General features: G+C 45.5%; 1 long non-coding RNA gene across 1 annotated transcript in view; it reads right to left on the bottom strand.

Moving 5' to 3' along the window:
* Positions 1-17,265, bottom strand: part of LOC136588242 (uncharacterized) — a 122,916-nt gene that overhangs the window by 87,337 nt on the left and 18,314 nt on the right. Inside the window, exon 2 of the long non-coding RNA XR_010787558.1 lies at positions 7,544-7,731. This is a non-coding gene — a long non-coding RNA (uncharacterized lncRNA). The remainder of the gene's footprint in view (positions 1-7,543; positions 7,732-17,265) is intronic.

The raw sequence follows: 17,265 nt of genomic DNA, 5'->3' as shown, positions 1-17,265 counted from the left end.
AGGCTCAGCGGCGCAAGCCAGCGGTCGGTCTGCTCTGTCAGACCGTGCAGCAATTCGTGGGCCGTATGCCTCTTATCTCCTAAGCTGAGTAGTTTCAGCACGGCCTGCTGACGCTTGCCCACCGCTGTGATGCCACGCCGCGTGACACCGACTGCTGGCGACGTGCTGCTGCTGCTGACACATCTTGATTGCGAGACAGAGGTTGCGTTGGAGGAGGAGGAGGAGGGTGGTTTAGTGGAGGAAGCATACACCGCCGCAGATACCAGCACCGAGCTGGGGCCCGCAATTCTGGGGGTGGGTAGGACGTGAGCGGTCCTAGGCTCTGACTCTGTCCCAGCCTCCACTAAATTCACCCAATGTGCCGTCAGGGAGATATAGTGGCCCTGCCCGCCTGTGCTTGTCCACGTGTCCGTTGTTAAGTGGACCTTGGCAGTAACCGCGTTGGTGAGGGCGCGTACAATGTTGCGGGAGACGTGGTCGTGCAGGGCTGGGACGGCACATCGGGAAAAGTAGTGGCGACTGGGAACTGAGTAGCGCGGGGCCGCCGCCGCCATCATATTTTTGAAAGACTCCGTTTCCACAACCCTATACGGCAGCATCTCCAGGCTGATAAATTTGGCAATGTGCACGTTTAACGCTTGAGCGTGCGGGTGCGTGGCGGCGGACTTGCGCTTGCGCTTAAACACTTGCACTAGCAACGGCTGGACAGTGCGCTGACAGACATTGGTGGATGGGGCCGAGGACAGCGGAGGTGAGGGTGTGGGTGCAGGCCAGGAGACGGTAGTGCCTGTGTCCTCAGAGGGGGGTTGGATCTCAGTGGCAGGTTGGGGCACAGGGGGAGAGGTAGTGGTGCAAACTGGAGGCGGTGAACGGCCTTCGTCCCACCTTGTGGGGTGCTTGGCCATCATATGTCTGCGCATGCTGGTGGTGGTGAGGCTGGTGGTGGTGGCTCCCCGGCTGATCTTGGCGCGACAAAGGTTGCACACCACTGTTCGTCGGTCGTCTGCACTCTCAGTGAAAAACTGCCAGACCTTTGAGCACCTCGGCCTCTGCAGGGTGGCATGGCGCGAGGGGGCGCTTTGGGAAACAGTTGGTGGATTATTCGGTCTGGCCCTGCCTCTACCCCTGGACACCGCACTGCCTCTTGCAACCTGCCCTGCTGCTGCCCTTGCCTCCCCCTCTGAAGACCTGTCCTCAGTAGGCGTAGCAAACCAGGTGGGGTCAGTCACCTCATTGTCCTGCTGCTCTTCCTCCGAATCCTCTGTGCGCTCCTCCCTCGGACTTACTGCCCTTACTATTACCTCACTGATAGACAACTGTGTCTCATCGTCATCGTCCTCCTCACCCACTGAAAGGTCTTGAGACAGTTGCCGGAAGTCCCCAGCCTCATCCCCCGGACCCCGGGAACTTTGCAATGGTTGGGCATCAGTCACGATAAACTCCTCTGGTGGGAGAGGAACCACTGCTGCCCAATCTGAGCAGGGGCCCGAGAACAGTTCCTGGGAGTCTGCCCGCTCCTCAGAATGTGTCATTGTAATGGAGTGAGGAGGCTGGGAGGAAGGAGGAGCAGCAGCCAGAGGATTCTGAGTTGCAGCAGTGGACGGCGCAGAACTGTGGGTGGACGATAGATTGCTGGATGCACTTTCTGCCATCCACGACAGGACCTGCTCACACTGCTCATTTTCTAATAAAGGTCTACCGCGTGGACCCATTAATTGTGCGATGAATGTGGGGACGCCAGAAATGTGCCTCTCTCCTAATCCCGCAGCAGTCGGCTGCGATACACCTGGATCAGGAGTTCGGCCTGTGCCCACACCCTGACTTGGGCCTCCGCGTCCTCGGCTGCGTCCACGTCCTCTAGGCCTACCCCTACCCCTCAGCATGCTGTATTACCAGTAATGCAGAAACAGAACGCTGTAATTAAATGTACCGCTTATTGGCCTGTGATTGGAGGCTGACTTCGCTTACGGAACGCCAGGAAATAATTTTGCGCAAGCCTGCTGTAACACTTAGCTGGCTGCGTATGAATTTGGAGAACTACTACACCCAGCAGAGACAAAGAACACTGAGGACAGTCACAGGCAGCCCAAATAGATTTTTTTCCCCAAATGTTTTTGCAAAGGCCCACTGCCTATATTCAATCAATATGTCTTCTGTCCCTGCCTAAGCGCTTCTGGCCCTGGAGTATGTCAAAGAACTGCAGAGTGTTGCACTGTGGACTGCAATACAGCGGTGATTTAACAGTCCAGACAGAGCCAGGAAATAATTTTGCGCAAGCCTGCTGTAACACTTAGCTGGCTGCGTATGAATTTGGAGAACTACTACACCCAGCAGAGACCCAGAACACTGAGGACAGTCACAGGCAGCCCAAATAGATTTTTTTCCCCAAATGTTTTTGCAAAGGCCCACTGCCTATATTCAATCAATATGTCTTCTGTCCCTGCCTAAGCGCTTCTGGCCCTGGAGTATTACTGCAGGGCGCAATGCTCTGCACGGCCGATATACCAAAAAAAGAAAATGTGCAACACTGCAAAAAGCAGCCTCCACAGTACTGCACACGGTTAGATGTGGCCCTAAGACGGACCGTTGGGGTTCTTGAGGCCTAAAATACTCCTAACACTCTCCCTATAGCAGCTCCGGCACCAGCAGCACTGTCCCTCCTCTATGTCAGAATGCATCTGTGGCGAGCCGCGGGAGGGGCCGATTTTTATACTCGGGTGACACCTGATCTCGCCAGCCACTCGCTGCAGGGGGGTGGTATAGGGCTTGAACGTCGCAGGGGGAAGTTGTAATGCCTTCCCTGTCTTTCTATTGGCCAGAAAAGCGCGCTAACGTCTCAGAGATGAAAGTGAAAGTAACCCGAACATCGCGTGGTACTCGTCACCAGTAACGAGCATCTCGAACACGCTAATACTCGAACGAGTATCAAGCTTGGACGAGTACGTTCGCTCATCTCTATTCACTACTTGTAATTATAAATGTAGGCACTTGTGGTTTTTGTGGTAGTATTCCACCTGCCTTTTATTTGGGCCTCCATGGTTTCTTCAAGTGATGATCAAGTTTATGCCACCCCCCTTCACTACTTATTGAAAGGTGGGCACTTATCCCGCCACTTCCTTTTCCTCATGTGCCGCTCTGGAGTAGTGTTGTCCTGCCCACCTTCCACTTTTGCTTAAATCTCCTTATGTTTGAATTGGTTTGAGTATGCTTTCTTGATTCTACTTGTCTTATACTGTTTTTATCCAGTTATGATTTAATAGCATTAATTTTCAAGTCACAGTTGGCGATTGGCTATAAGAAAATTGTGGAGGTGGAGCTTGAAAGGTTGACTTGCCTACTAGGAGTACTTTGGCAGCCATTTTGCTTCCAAGGCTTATATGTTTTAGAACTAATGAAGTGCCTTACAAAATCCATGCAGGACTTATGTTAATAAAGCTATAACCCCACCACCACCACCACCCCCGATCCAATAAATTTACTGTTGTTGAATGTCCATTTCTGGGGAAAAAACAGGTGCCAAGGTTAATTTAAAATATTAAAGATTATTGTCCGGATCAGCGGTCATAAGGGGAGGAAGTCTGATATAGTCAAGTGTGTCACATGATTGGCAAGGGAAGGATTTCTAAAGTGTTAAAGTGCCCTTTAAGAGCAGAAGCACATTCATGTATGCACCCTCTGGGCTGCTGTTAGAACTGGTAGATACCAGAGCATTGTGTCTGCTAAGAGAAGGAGCAGGACAAGTGCCACAGCCAGCAGGAAAGATAAGCTGGCAGCCACAGACTCTAACAGTTACAGGGGGTGGACAAAAATACGGAAACACTGTACATAATTCATGACTTAAAACTTGGTCTCTACATATCTTATTGAAATATGATTCATAATCTCATGTAATTTAAGTGGAGGTAATATGACACAGATGCTGTAGGGCAGAAATGATCATCTGCCTGAACAAGAAGGTTCTATTGATCAGAGGTTTGAGCCACTCCCGTGATGTTACCAGCTGGTTCCCCAAACCACTCAGAGCAGGGCAAGAGGTATAGTAAACACAAATCTGGCAAGAAAACTTTCGGCCAAACAGAGGTTAAAAGGGCAGCTAATCTGGCATCTTCTATCCTCACTAAACAGCAAAAAACTGTCCTTTTTATGTTAGTTACACAGTAACACAATATGTAAGACCAAAAAAGATATATAGTGATACCTTGGGTTAAGAGTGCCTCAGCTTACAAGCTTTTTGACTTGAGAGCAGGCTCTCTCTCCTGAATTTTTGCTCTGGTTTAAGAGCAAAAACTTGGGTTACAATCCTTGCTCTCAATGGGGCCGCCGCTGCTGCCGGTGGCCCCGTTGAAACCAAAAGGATGACGTCAACCCCTCGGGAAGGGCTTTAAATATAAGCTCTTCTCTGAAAATCACCTCAAGCTGTAGTAATAAATATATACTCACCTGTCCGCTGCTGCCGGGGCTCAGGCGTGTGTAGCCGCCGCTTGTTCTCCCTGCATTTTTAATCCCCGCCTGCTGAAAAGCTTCAGATCAGTGCAGGGAGAACAAGCAGCGGCTAGACGCGCCTGAGCCCCGGCAGACAGGTGAGTATATATTTTTTTACTACAGCTAGGGATGATTTTTCAGGGTAGGGCTTATATTTAAAGCCCTTCCCCCGAAAATCACTGGGGGGTGCCAGCGTCCTATTGCTTTAAATGGGGCAACACCATCCTCATTGAAATCTGTGGGAGAGCTTCACGATCCAGAATGAATTAATGGCTTTTCCATTCATTTCAATGGGGAAAATTGATTTGACTTACGAGTGTTTTGGGTTAAGAGCTCTGTCACGGAACAAATTAAACTCTTAACCCAAGACACCACTGTATGTCCATCCAGTTTAACCTATTAGACCCCCCATGTTGATCCAGAAAAACACAAAAAGGTAGAAGCCAATTTTTTCCCATTTCAGGAAAAAAATTCCTTCCTGACTCCTATCTGGCAATAGGAATAATCCCAGGATCACCAACTCTTCTGAAGTAATCAATGACTATAACATGTAATATTGTATCGCTCAAGGACAGCATCAAGGTCCCTCTTGAGCTCTTTTATCGAGTTCACCATCACCGCATCTTTAAGCAGAGAGTTCCATAGTCTCACTGCTCTTACAGTAAAGAACCCCCTTCTATGTTGGTGTAGAAGCCTTCTTTCCTCTAGACGTAGAGGGCGCCCCCTTGTTACAGTCACAGTCATGGAGATAAATAGATGGGAGAGATCTCTGTATTGTCCCCTGATATATTTCTACATAGTTATTATGTTACCCCTCACCTTGCTTTTTTCTAAACTAAATAATCCCAATTTTGATAACCTCTCTGGGTATTGTAGTTCGCCCATTTCAATCATTATTTTAGTTACCCGCTCAAGCTCTGATATGTCCTTCTTGAGTACCAGTGCCGAAAACTGTACGCAATATCCCATGTGTGATCTAACCAGTGACTTGTAAGGAGGAAGAACAATGTTTTAGTCATGCGCCCCTAGACGTCTTTTGATTCACCCCATGATCCTATTTGCCTTGGCAGCAGCTGCCTGACACTGGTTGCTCCACTTGAGCTTACAGTTAACTAGAATGCCCAAGTCCTTTTCCGTGTCAGTGTTACCAGTGGTTTCCCATTTAGTATGTAATGGGGACATATATTTCCTCTGCCCATGTGCAGAACCTTACATTTATCAGTGTTAAACCTCATTTGCCACTGTTCTGCCCCAACTTATCCAGAGCCTCTTACAATGTTCTTGTGTCATCTCTAATTTAAGTTAATTTCTTTACATGGTTTTGTGTTATCTGCACATATTGAAATTTTGCTGCACAATCCCTCTACCAGGTCATTAATAAATATATTAAAAAGAATAGTGCCCCATACTGCCCCCTGTGGTACCCCACTAGTAACCCCTCCAATACCGCCCCCTGTGGTACCCCACTAGTAATGGTAACCCCTGCAGTACTGCCCCCTGTGGTATCCCACTAATAATGGTGACCCAATTAGAGTATGTACCATTTTTAACCACCCTCTGCTTTCTATCACTAAGCCAGTTACTTACCCACTTACACACATTCTCGCCCAGGCCAAGCATTCTCATTTTATATACCAACCTTTTATGTGGCACAGTATGAAATGCTTTGGAAAAGTCCAGATAGACAAGATCCAGTGACTCCCCAGTCTAGTCTAGAACTAACCTCCTCATAGAAGCTGATCAGGTTGGTCTGACAGAAGCCATCTCTCATAAACCCATGCTGATACAGAGTTAGGCCGCCTGCAGACGAGCGGGTCGGATCCGGCAGCGAGAAATCTCGCCGCGCGATCCGACCCCAGAGCCTGCAGGGGCGAGCGCGTACTCACCCGCGCCTGGCGACCCCGGCTCTTTGATGTGCCGGCTGCCGCGCAGCCGGCGCATGCGCAGACCGGAGCCGGCGGCCAGGTGAGTGCGTGATCCGCAGAAAATTAGAACATGCCGCGGTTTGTTTGCCGCGCGAGATTTCGCGCGGCCAAACCGCGGCCGTCTGCATAGGAGTGCGTATTGTAATGCACTCCTATGCAGACTTTCAGCGGCGGAAATCCCGCGGGAAATCCCGCGGCGGGATTTCCGCTCGTCTGCAGGCGGCCTTATACAGCTATTTTCCTTGAGGTCCTCCAGGATAGCATCTCTTAGAAACCCCTCAAACATTTTACCCACTATAGAAGTAAGACTTACTGGCCTGTAGTTTCCAGGTTCACTTTTTAACTCCTTTTTGAATATCGGCAACACATTGGCTATGTGCCAATCCAGTGGAACAGACCCCATCACTAAAAGTCCTTAAATATACAAAACAAGGGTCTATGTATCACATTATGTAATTCCCTTAAACCCAGGGGCATATGCCCTATCTTTCTCTGTGTGAGACTATTAACACCTCCCTGTACAAATGATGGCTGTATTCAGAATGATCTCAAACAGATGACCAGTCTTAGTGGGTAATAATGTATTCACTTTGCCAGTACATAAAGGTCCTGTACTGAGATTTTTAGATTAACCCTTTGTATCCAGAAGCCCTCGGGAATGAAGAACAGAAGACTGTGCAGTGGGTATTATTGTTATTCTTATCTATCTTTTTAGTTCCTTTCTGAAGAGTACTGGAGATTTGGACAGAGTTGGTAATTTACAGAAAAAGAACACTCCTTCTGAGAACATAAGGTCTTACATTTCTTATTTTTCATTTCTTTTCATCTCTTTTCTGTTTTGTCCTGCTAGTTAACACTTTATGTGCTGCTATTTATTTCATACTTGTATGAATGCAGGAGTGATTGAGATAAGCTGCACTTAATGATGCTGGTCATCAAAGGTTGGGAGTAGACTAACCTGTGGCTTTCTGGTGTCTTGTCAACTGATCTTCTCATGGGCACCCCTGGCTCTCAATCTTAATATACGACTGGGGTCCTTGGGGGAACTGAATGCTAAATTTCGACCTGGGTCATGAGGCTATCAATGGGAAGCTAGACATCATAGAATGAATAATAAAGCCAACAGCAGCACTCACATGGATTCTCACCAGACTGATCTCAGTCGTTCTACTGCAAGTGCAGTGAGGAGCAGGTAGATGCAGCAGCCCAGCTTGGTCTGGATCACGACCCGATAGCCAGTAGAAGTGTAAAACAAAGACCGGGCAGCATCAGATGAATTTTTCAAGATAGCTTCAAACTCTTTATTCCTCCATCAAAGGAAAACCTGCAGGTTTTAGAATGAACTGGGATTAACACCCTGGGTAATTTTGAGGTCCGAGGGAATTTGTATAATCTCACCCCAGGGAAATGAGAGAAGTGATGACCACTGCCCCATGATTCTGGTTAGGGTCCTCTGCAGTTCTTTTGTATATTTCAACGGTCATGAGGTTGTTACATGTTGTTCGTCTTTACACTTGCATTATCATATGAAGAGACTATAAAGCTATACAGAGCCGTAGCAACTTTTCATGTGCCCCCTGGAATATAGCAATTTAGAGCTCACAGTTCAGTTATGATAGTGACTAAAATTCCATGATTTATAATCAGTGTATTTGTTCACTCAAGATAATGAGAGACCCTAGTGGATTGTTGTATCTTACTGAAATATATACTACAACGTACAACCCCAACACACTTATTGAAGACTCGGTATAGTATACATCATCACTCCAGCTCATGCAGTTCCCCATCCTAGGGCTCTACATATGCAGTGGGAGGGGATTCTGAGAAGAAGATTATACAAGCCACAAGACATATATTGACCTGTTATTGTTAGGGACCCACCAGACCCAGGATACAGTAGTGATTAATGTTATCCTCCTCTTTCTTTGACCATAGTGACTTGGAACACTAGATAGGGGGTATCAGTAATTCTTTCAGAAACTGCTTATTGTGATGTTGTCTAGAGAATTAGAAGAGCAGCAATGGTAGGTTAAGAAGGTTTCCTTAAATGCATCTGCTGCAAAAGGCCAGTGTTCATCTTGAAGAGTCAGGAGGGGTGTCATGTCTCCTTAAGCAGAGCACCCAGAAGGTGTGTGGAGACACCTAGGAGGTGAGTGGGTAAGGAGGGACATAGTCTCTCCCCAAGGAGAGCACCGAAAAGGGGTGTGGAGACAGCTAGAATGTGAGTGAGGAAACTTATAAGGCCATGCAAGCTCCTTTGTGTAATTTATGTAAATAAGAAACATGGAATAATACCTCTGCTGCGCCACCTATTGGATAGCAGCATTCCTTCAAATCAATGTGACTTTTTAACAAGTCTTAACAATGATTGGGAGGAGGAAACCAAGCCAAAATCCATACACAGGCAGCTGTTTTGGGGTGTTTGCCCCTCATCAGTGCGCAGTAGGTTTAAGTAGATTTAAGTAGGTTGAAGAGTAAAATATATTCATGCCAGACATTCCATAGTACTAATTCGAAAACTTGCAATACTTGTAAATGTTGATTAAATGATTCCTTCTTGTACAAGACAGAGTTTTTTCCCAACTATGTCTGTAAACATCAAGAAATGCCTAATTGATGGGAGGGAGAAATACTAACTCTGTACTTATTTGTAGGAGAAAAGAAGAAGAAAAATGAATAAGAAGAAGACGTATCTTTTGTGTCAGAGTTGGCAATCTTTTTCACAGATTTTGCTTTGTTTTGATTATGGATAATGGGCATTTGTTTTTTTTGTTTTTTCATTTGGTTTTGATTTGTGCTTCAGCTGTCAGCGCACTTCTTCACCCATTACCCGGTTGCCTCTAGTGAGTCAGTGCCGCTGGTCAGTTGATGCGGAAGTGCCATCACCTTTCCTGCAGCACTGCGCTCAGCACAGGGCATCTGGTATTGGGGAAAGGAGAGCGCTGACAGCCAAAGACTTCAGAGGTGAGCGCTGTATCTTCTGAAATCAGCTGTAAGTATGCAACTGATTTCGAGTAAAAATTCGCATCAATGCTGCAGATTTTAACTCTATTTTAGATGCGGAAATGCTGCAAAATTTGCAGTGGAATTTTTGCTGCAGACATTCCGCAGAGCTTCTGCCCCATGTAAACATACCCTTAGGCCTCATGTCCACTAGGAAATTTGGGCCCGCGCGGATTCTCCATGCAGAATCAAGCATCGGGACCCTCCTTTTCCGGGGAGAAATAGATTTTTCTTACCTGTCCGGACGCTGCGGGTTCCCATCTGTCACGGCCGGATCTTCTTTCTCTCTGCCCGGCGGATGCATTCGGCACTCTTTTTTTTTTTTTGAACTACTGCTCTCCCACGCTGCCGCGCCGGAGAGCAGAAATTCAGCTGCGGGTGTACCGCGGGACCGGACGGCTTCCATAGGCTTCTATGGAAGCCTGAGGGAGCCGTCCGCACAGGAGACCCGCAGAAAATGGAGCATGTTGCGTTTTCTCTCATGTTTTCTCTCCGCAGGTGCAAATTTCAATTTAATTGCCCACGGATGGCCAAAGGATCCCTATGGGCAAAATTGGATGCGGAATCCGCAATTCAATTTCGCTAGTGGACATGAGGCCTTAGGGAGTAAAATGAGAACTAAAAGAGAACCATCATTACAGTGCACCACACCTAGGGGTGGCACTAAGTGATGTAAAGGGAGGAAGGAGATGTAGGTAAGTTCTCTGATCTGACAGTTTCCTCCTCCTTGGAGCAAAACACCACATTCTAATTAAATGCAAAAGAGAGTATCTCCTTTCTTTGAGTTGAATATATGTGTATATAATGTATACTCCTGATGTGTTTATATATAGGGTACATGAACTTTCACAGAAGTAGATGCAGTAAGTTGGATTTGGTATGGTCCCTCAAAGCAAGGCTTTGGTTCTTTTCTGATGTACCTTTCAAGTTCTACCCAGTTACCTGTCAGGAAGTTAAAACCTTCTTAGGCCTCATGAGCACGGGGCAAATTGAGCAGTAGATTCCACGCTTGTCAGTAGGCGCAGGCGATCCGCTGCTCAATGTGCCCCTTGATGTGTGTGTAGATTCCTCTCTCCATGCACACCAGCAGATTGTATTTGTGGCCACTGCATGCTTAAATAAAAGCGCAGCATGCTCTATTTTCCTGCGGATCCTGCTGGACAGCTTCCATTGAAGTCAATGGAAGCCATCCCTGCCGCGGGACACTTGCAGCTGTCACTGTGGACGTGCCACGGATCTGCAGGAAAGCAGGTGATTAGAAAAAAAAAAGGTGGCACTGCGCCTGCGCCGGGCACATTGGACAGGCGGGCCTGGACGTATCCGCCATGCTGAAAAAAGAAGATTCGGCTGCGACGGAGGAGACCCACTCTGGGTCCGGAGAGGTAAGAACCTGTCTTTTAATGCCCCTGTATGAGGACACGGGAGGATTCAGCAGCAGAATCTGTACGTGCCTGTGTGCATGAGGCCTTAATCTGGAATATACCGTAAGACACCGTGTGGTAAACTCTATCAATACTTGTAATCTGTAACTGTGTGTCATTCTGTTCAAATACTGTATTCTTGAAATAACATTGTATTTTAAGACCACTGGTATAAAATTTAGTGACCTTGAGGAGCTCTGGCTTCTGGAATTCCCAAAAGTTGCTAATGAGCGCTTGCTTTAATGCTTTGTTCAAGTCATGTGATCTATTTTTAATTAGTACACAGCAAAAAACACCAGCCATAGATAAGAATACAGCTGACAAACTGTGGGAATAGTACGTTTTCAGAATATATAACTATTAATAAGCAAGTGAAAAGACAGGTGTCTTTACAGTTATTCATTCATTACCTATTTCTTGATTTTTGTACTAACGATGTGTATTTCACTACTTAACCCTACATGGCAGTACACCCAGAAAGACATATCTGATGCTGTGACAGATTTATGTAAATGATGATGTAGGTCCACAAAGTTCTTTTAGAAAATACAGGTGTCATGTCTTTGAAGGTTCTAATTAACTACTTGCTGTTTATGTCTGACCTCCTGACCATAATGCTAATTTAAAACTTGAAGATATAAATTATGTGGCATGGGAAATCCCAATATTAGGAAAGCCATTGCATACTGTTTAAAACACATAAGGCTGTTTGCTGGTAATGAAGACTATAATTTATGCTCATTGTTACATTATAATCTGGAGTCCTTTTACTCACACCATGTGAGATTATTAAGGCCTCATGTCCACAGGCACGCACGCTTTAACTCTTTCAGACACTTTTTGCATATCATGTCATAGAAAGTTTATGTCCTCGTTCAGGCCACCAACTCTGCAATGATAATGATGACAATGTAGTATTGCATTTAGTGACTGCCATAAATACATCTTTTAATGTGTGTGAGTAGCTGTTGATGTGCCTGGAAAGTAAACAGTTGCTGAAGCATGGATACTCCTACCACCTTCATCTGCCAGCACAGTGCAGGCCCGCAGCATTATCTACACAGTTGCCACAGTGGGAGATTACAGATCGGCATCCTGCATCTGTTTGGGGTACTGCTAGGGATAAGTGATATGGAAAAAGACCTGGAGGTACTAGTGGACTGTAGACTTAACTGGAGCAATCAATGCCAGTTAGCTGCTGCAAAAGCTAATAAAGTCCTGTGGTGCATTAGAAAAAGGTATAGGGGCGAGGGACAAGAACATTATTCTTCCACTATATAAGGCACTTGTCAAGCCCCACATGGAATACTGCACAGAGTTCTGGACACCGGTGCTCAGGAAAGATGTTGCAGTGCTTGAGGGGGTTCAAAGAAGGGCAACTAAACTAATACATGGAATGAGGGGACTGGAATACCCAGAGAGGCTATCAAAATGGGATTATTCACCCTAGAAAAAAGACAGTTAAAGGGCGACCAAATAACTATGTATAAATACATTAGGGGACGATACAAGAAACGCTCCCATGATCTGTTTATACCCATGACTGCGACGGTAGCAAGAGGGCATCCTCTATGTCTAGAAGAAAGCAGGTTTCATCACCAATAGAGAAGGTGGTTCTTTATTGTTGACAGAGTTGAGTGGGCAAATCCGACTAGCCTATGAGCTGCCTCTCTACATTTGTCGTTGTAGTGCTCTGATGTAGATGCTGAACAAGCACTTTTAGAGGATGTGCAGGTGCCATCTTGAGTTACTCATGTGGCAACCCTGAGAATCTCCTTCCTCCTGGTTATTGTGTATAACATGCTTACAGTCACGCCAGCAGGTCCCCGAGCCTCTGTGTATATCGTAGAGTGGGTGAGTTGGTTGTTCACCAAGGAGTATGCCCAATATCAGAATCAATTGATGAAGATGAGCAGGAGCTCTCAAGCTGTGCCTCCGGTCATATCAGTAGCCAAGCCTCTCCACCTCGTCAATATCACAGTTTCAATTGGGGAAGCAAGAAATAAATAAAAAGCCTAAACAGTGTGATGCTGGGAAACAGTGAGGTGTTTGAGACCTTGTAGATAGCTCAGGTTCTATAATATATTAAGACTTTGTATTCAGTCCAAGCATTCAGTCAAGACCTCTTCCTCATTTTAAGTATGAGCTTCGTTGTGGATAAATAACTCTATAGGGTGCAGAGATAGCAGTCGCACTCAGGCCTTGGTGCCTCAGGGGACTCAAAGGCCCCTGTGCCACATAAGAAAACACTAATCTTAGATACTGAAAATGGTAGGTGGGGGTCTGTTATTGATTTTGCATAGGGTCCAAGGAGCTTGTAGTTGCACATCTGGCCTCCAGTGGTTTCAATAGTGTTCTTTTCCACCTCAATAGCTATTATTTGTCCAGGGAAAGAAAAAGTTCAAAGTAAAAACTCAGTAAACAGCAACTCAATTCTCTGCTTCTTGGACCCTAGCAAGTGTTTCACAGAAGATGGGGTATAAGATATTGACATTAAGTGCAATCACACCTGAGTGGAATGGGCTATAAAGTGGTTGTCCGGGTTTAATAAACTTGAAGGCTTGTTTCCAGATGTTAGAATGATGGAACCAGACACCTTACAGATGATAGCCATCATGTTTATATGAAACAAACAACCAGTATTCCCACCTGTAGCCTCATAGAACTGAGGTCATGGGTCCACACTCAAGCAAGGCAACTTTTCAGTCCTACAGAACACCATGCATTCCTACTAATACATGTAGGGACAAATGACATTGCGAAAAAAGGACCTTGCCACTATCCGAAGACTTTGAAGATCTCTGAAAGAAGGTGAAGGAACTAGGAGCACAGGTAGTCTTCTCATCCATCCTCCCAGTGAATGCCAATGGAATAAGAAGATGGAACAGGATTCTAGAGGTGAACAACTGGCTATGTCAATGGTGCCGTGAGCAAAGATTTGGATTTCTAGACCATGGAGGGAATTACCTATATGATGGACTGCTTGCTAGAGACTGCGTGCTAGGGTTGCACCTTACAAACACAGGTAAGCATATATTTGGTGGGCGCCTTGCTTCACTCATTAGGAAAGCTTTAAACTAGAACAATATGGGAAGGGAAAGGCCAGGTAAAAACATACAGCTAATTAATACATTTGAGAACCTTGCTATTAGAAGTGGAAAGAAAGAACAAAGACAAAAAATTCTGAAGAAAAGTAGAGGAGCAAGAGACCCCAATCACAAACTTAAATGTGTCTACACAAACGCACAGAGCATGGGAAACAAACAAGGAGAATTGGAGCTCCTAGCACAGGAATGTCGTCATAGACATCACGGAAACTTGGTGGAATGATACACAAGATTGGAATACAAGGCTTGAAGGATACAACTTATTTCTAAGAAACAGAACTAATAAAAGGGGAGGAGGTGTTGTGTCATATGTTAGGAAAACTTTAGTCTCCACAGAGATTCAAGCTTCAGAGCATGGGAGTTCTGTAGAAACTGTTTAGGCAAGAATACAAGGAGAGAACAACAGAAAGGACACTGTTGTAGGCATTTACTATAGGCCGCCTGGACAAACAGAAGATACTGATGAACTCTTTCTATATCAGATGGCCAAGCTCTCAAAAAAGCATGACATAGTGATCATGGGAGATTTTACCCATCCAGACATTTGTTAAGAATCTCTCTCCGGCAAAAGTAATAGATCCAACAAATTCTTATCCACTCTTACTGACAACTTTATCTTCCAAAAAGTCGAAGAGAAAACAAGAGGATCTGCTATCTTGGACCTAATTCCTACCAACAGGGAGGAATGGTTGAGGAAGGTAGGGTGGCTGGGACCTTAGAAGGCAGAGATCATGTCGTCCTTGAATTTTGGATAAAAAGGGGAGGAAAACCTGAAAAGACTCAGACCTCAAGGTTGGATGTTCTTAAGGACAGAAATGCCCAAGAAGGTTGGGAAATATTGAAAAATGAGATTCTCAAAGCATAATCATTAACAATCCCTAAAAGAAAGAAGAATGGGAAGCATTTAAAGAGACCAAAATGGATGAACACAGAACTTGCACACATGTTAAAAACGAAGAAAAATATGTTTATCAAATGGAAAGAAAGGGAATATCTAAGGCCGCCTGCAGACGAGCGGGTCGGATCCGGCAGCGAGAATTCTCGCCGCGCGATCCGACCCGAGCGCCTGCAGGGACGAGCGCGTACTCACCCGCGCCTGGCGGCCCCGGCTCTTTCATGTGCCGGCTGCCGCGCAGCCGGCGCATGCGCAGACCGGAGCCAGCGGCCGGGTGAGTGCGTGCCCCGCAGAAAATTAGGACATGCCGCGGTTTGTTTGCCGCGCGAGATTTCGCGCGGCCAAACCGCGGCCGTCTGCATAGGAGTGCGTATTGTAATGCACTCCTATGCAGACTTTCAGCGGCGGAAATCCCGCGGGAAATCCCGCGGCGGGATTTCCGCTCGTGTGCAGGCGGCCTAAAGAAGAATATAATGCGGTCTGCAGAAACTATGGGGCAAGTGTCAGAAAAGCTAAAGCTTATAATGAATTGAGGCTTGCAACAGAGGCCAAAAGCAATAAAAAAGGATTTGGGGGGGTATGTCAAAAGCAAAAGAAAAGTCAAACATGCTATTCGATGCTTACAAGATGAAAATGGAAACTTGGTTAAGAAAGATGTTGAGAAGGCTAAACTTTTAAATTCTTATTTTGTATCTATTTTCTCTCAGAAAGTAGATGAAACATCAACTGATCTTCCCTGTGCTATTGGGTGAATAAAGGAATGCAGGCTATCTATAAGCAGAGAGATGGTGAGGGAACACTTAGCTAACTTAAATGAATTCACATCTCAAGGTCCAGATGAATTACACCGTAGGATACTTAAGGTAATAGCTGAACCACTTGCCATAATCTTTGAAAATTCCTGGAGAACAGGAGAAGTCCCAGAAGATTGGAAAAGGTCAAATGTTGTCCCCATCTTCAAATAAGGGAAGAAGGTGGATCGATGTAACTACAGGCCTGTGAGCCTGATTTCTAAACCGGGAAAGCTTTCTGAACAAATTATTAAACAGCATGTATGAAAGTACTTGGATAAAAATGGAGTAATTAACAAGAGCCAGCATGGGTTTGTAACAAACAAGTCATGCCAGACAAATCTAGTTTCCTTCTATGACACAATCACTGACTGACTTTAGTAAAGCATTTGACAACGTATCTCATACCATACTAATTTTAAAAAGGACCAAATATGGGATTGACAAGGCAACTGTTGGGTGGATTTCCAACTGACTGAGTGATCGTACTCAAAGAGTGGTCATGAATGGCTGCACATCCAAGTGGAAGAATGTATCAAGTGGGGTACAACAAGGCTCTGTCCTAGGCCCAGTGTTGTTCAACATTTTTATAAATAATCTGGAGGAGGGAATTGATGGGAAACTGATCAAATTTGCTGACGACACAAAGCTAGGAGGGATAGCTAACACTAGGGAAGAGAGAGAGAGTATTCAAAAAGATCTAGAAAAGCCTGACCAGTGGGCTGCAACTAACAGAATGGTATTTAACAAGGAGAATGTGCAAAGTCCTACATCCGGGCAAAAAAAATGAAAAAAGCACATACAGAATGGGAGGAATTGGGCTAAGCAGCAGCACATGTGAAAAAGACTTGGGTATACTAATAGATCATAGACTGAATATGAGTCAACAATCTGATGCAGCAGCCAAAAAGACAAACACAATTCTGGGATGTATTAAGAGAAACATAGAGTCTAGATCACGTGCAGTATTTATCCCCCTCTACTCTTCCTTAGTCAGACCTCATCTGGAATACTGTGTCCAGTTCTGGGCACACCACTTTAAAAAAGACATAGACAAACTGGAGCAAGAGAAGAGTTACCAAGATGGTGAGTGGTCTGCAAATCATGTCCTATGAGGAACGGTTAAAGGATCTGAGAATGTTTAGCTTGTAAAAAAGAAGGCTGAGAGGAGACTTAATTGGGTTGTCACAGTCCAGAGGGATCAGCCCTATTCTCATTTGCACAAGGAAAGCCTAGAAGCAGTGAGATGAAACTGAAAGGGAGGAGACACAGATTAGATATTCGAAAAAACTTTCTGACAGTGAGAGTGATCAATGAGTGGAACAGGTTGCCACGGGAGGTGGTGAGTTCTCCTTCAATGGAAGTCTTCAAACAAGGTTGGACAAATATCTGTCTGGGATGATTTGGTGAATCCTGCACTGAGCAGGGGGTTGGAGATGATGACCCTGGAGGTCCCTTCCAACGCTACCATTCTATGATTCTATGATTGATTGTGGACCCATGCAGATGGAACATCTGCTTTCAATCTAGATGTTGTCACAGTGTGTGCATGGGCTTCTTCCAGTACTTTGGTTAATTGGTTGATGTGTGAGTGATACAGTATTGCACAGTGCTACAGAATATGTTAACGCTATAAAG

The sequence above is a fragment of the Eleutherodactylus coqui genome, chromosome 13, assembly GCF_035609145.1.
Source record: "Eleutherodactylus coqui strain aEleCoq1 chromosome 13, aEleCoq1.hap1, whole genome shotgun sequence".
Taxonomy (NCBI): domain Eukaryota; kingdom Metazoa; phylum Chordata; class Amphibia; order Anura; family Eleutherodactylidae; genus Eleutherodactylus; species Eleutherodactylus coqui.
The sequence above is the reverse complement of the archived record's forward strand: the minus strand, read 5'-3'. Positions and strand labels throughout refer to the sequence as shown.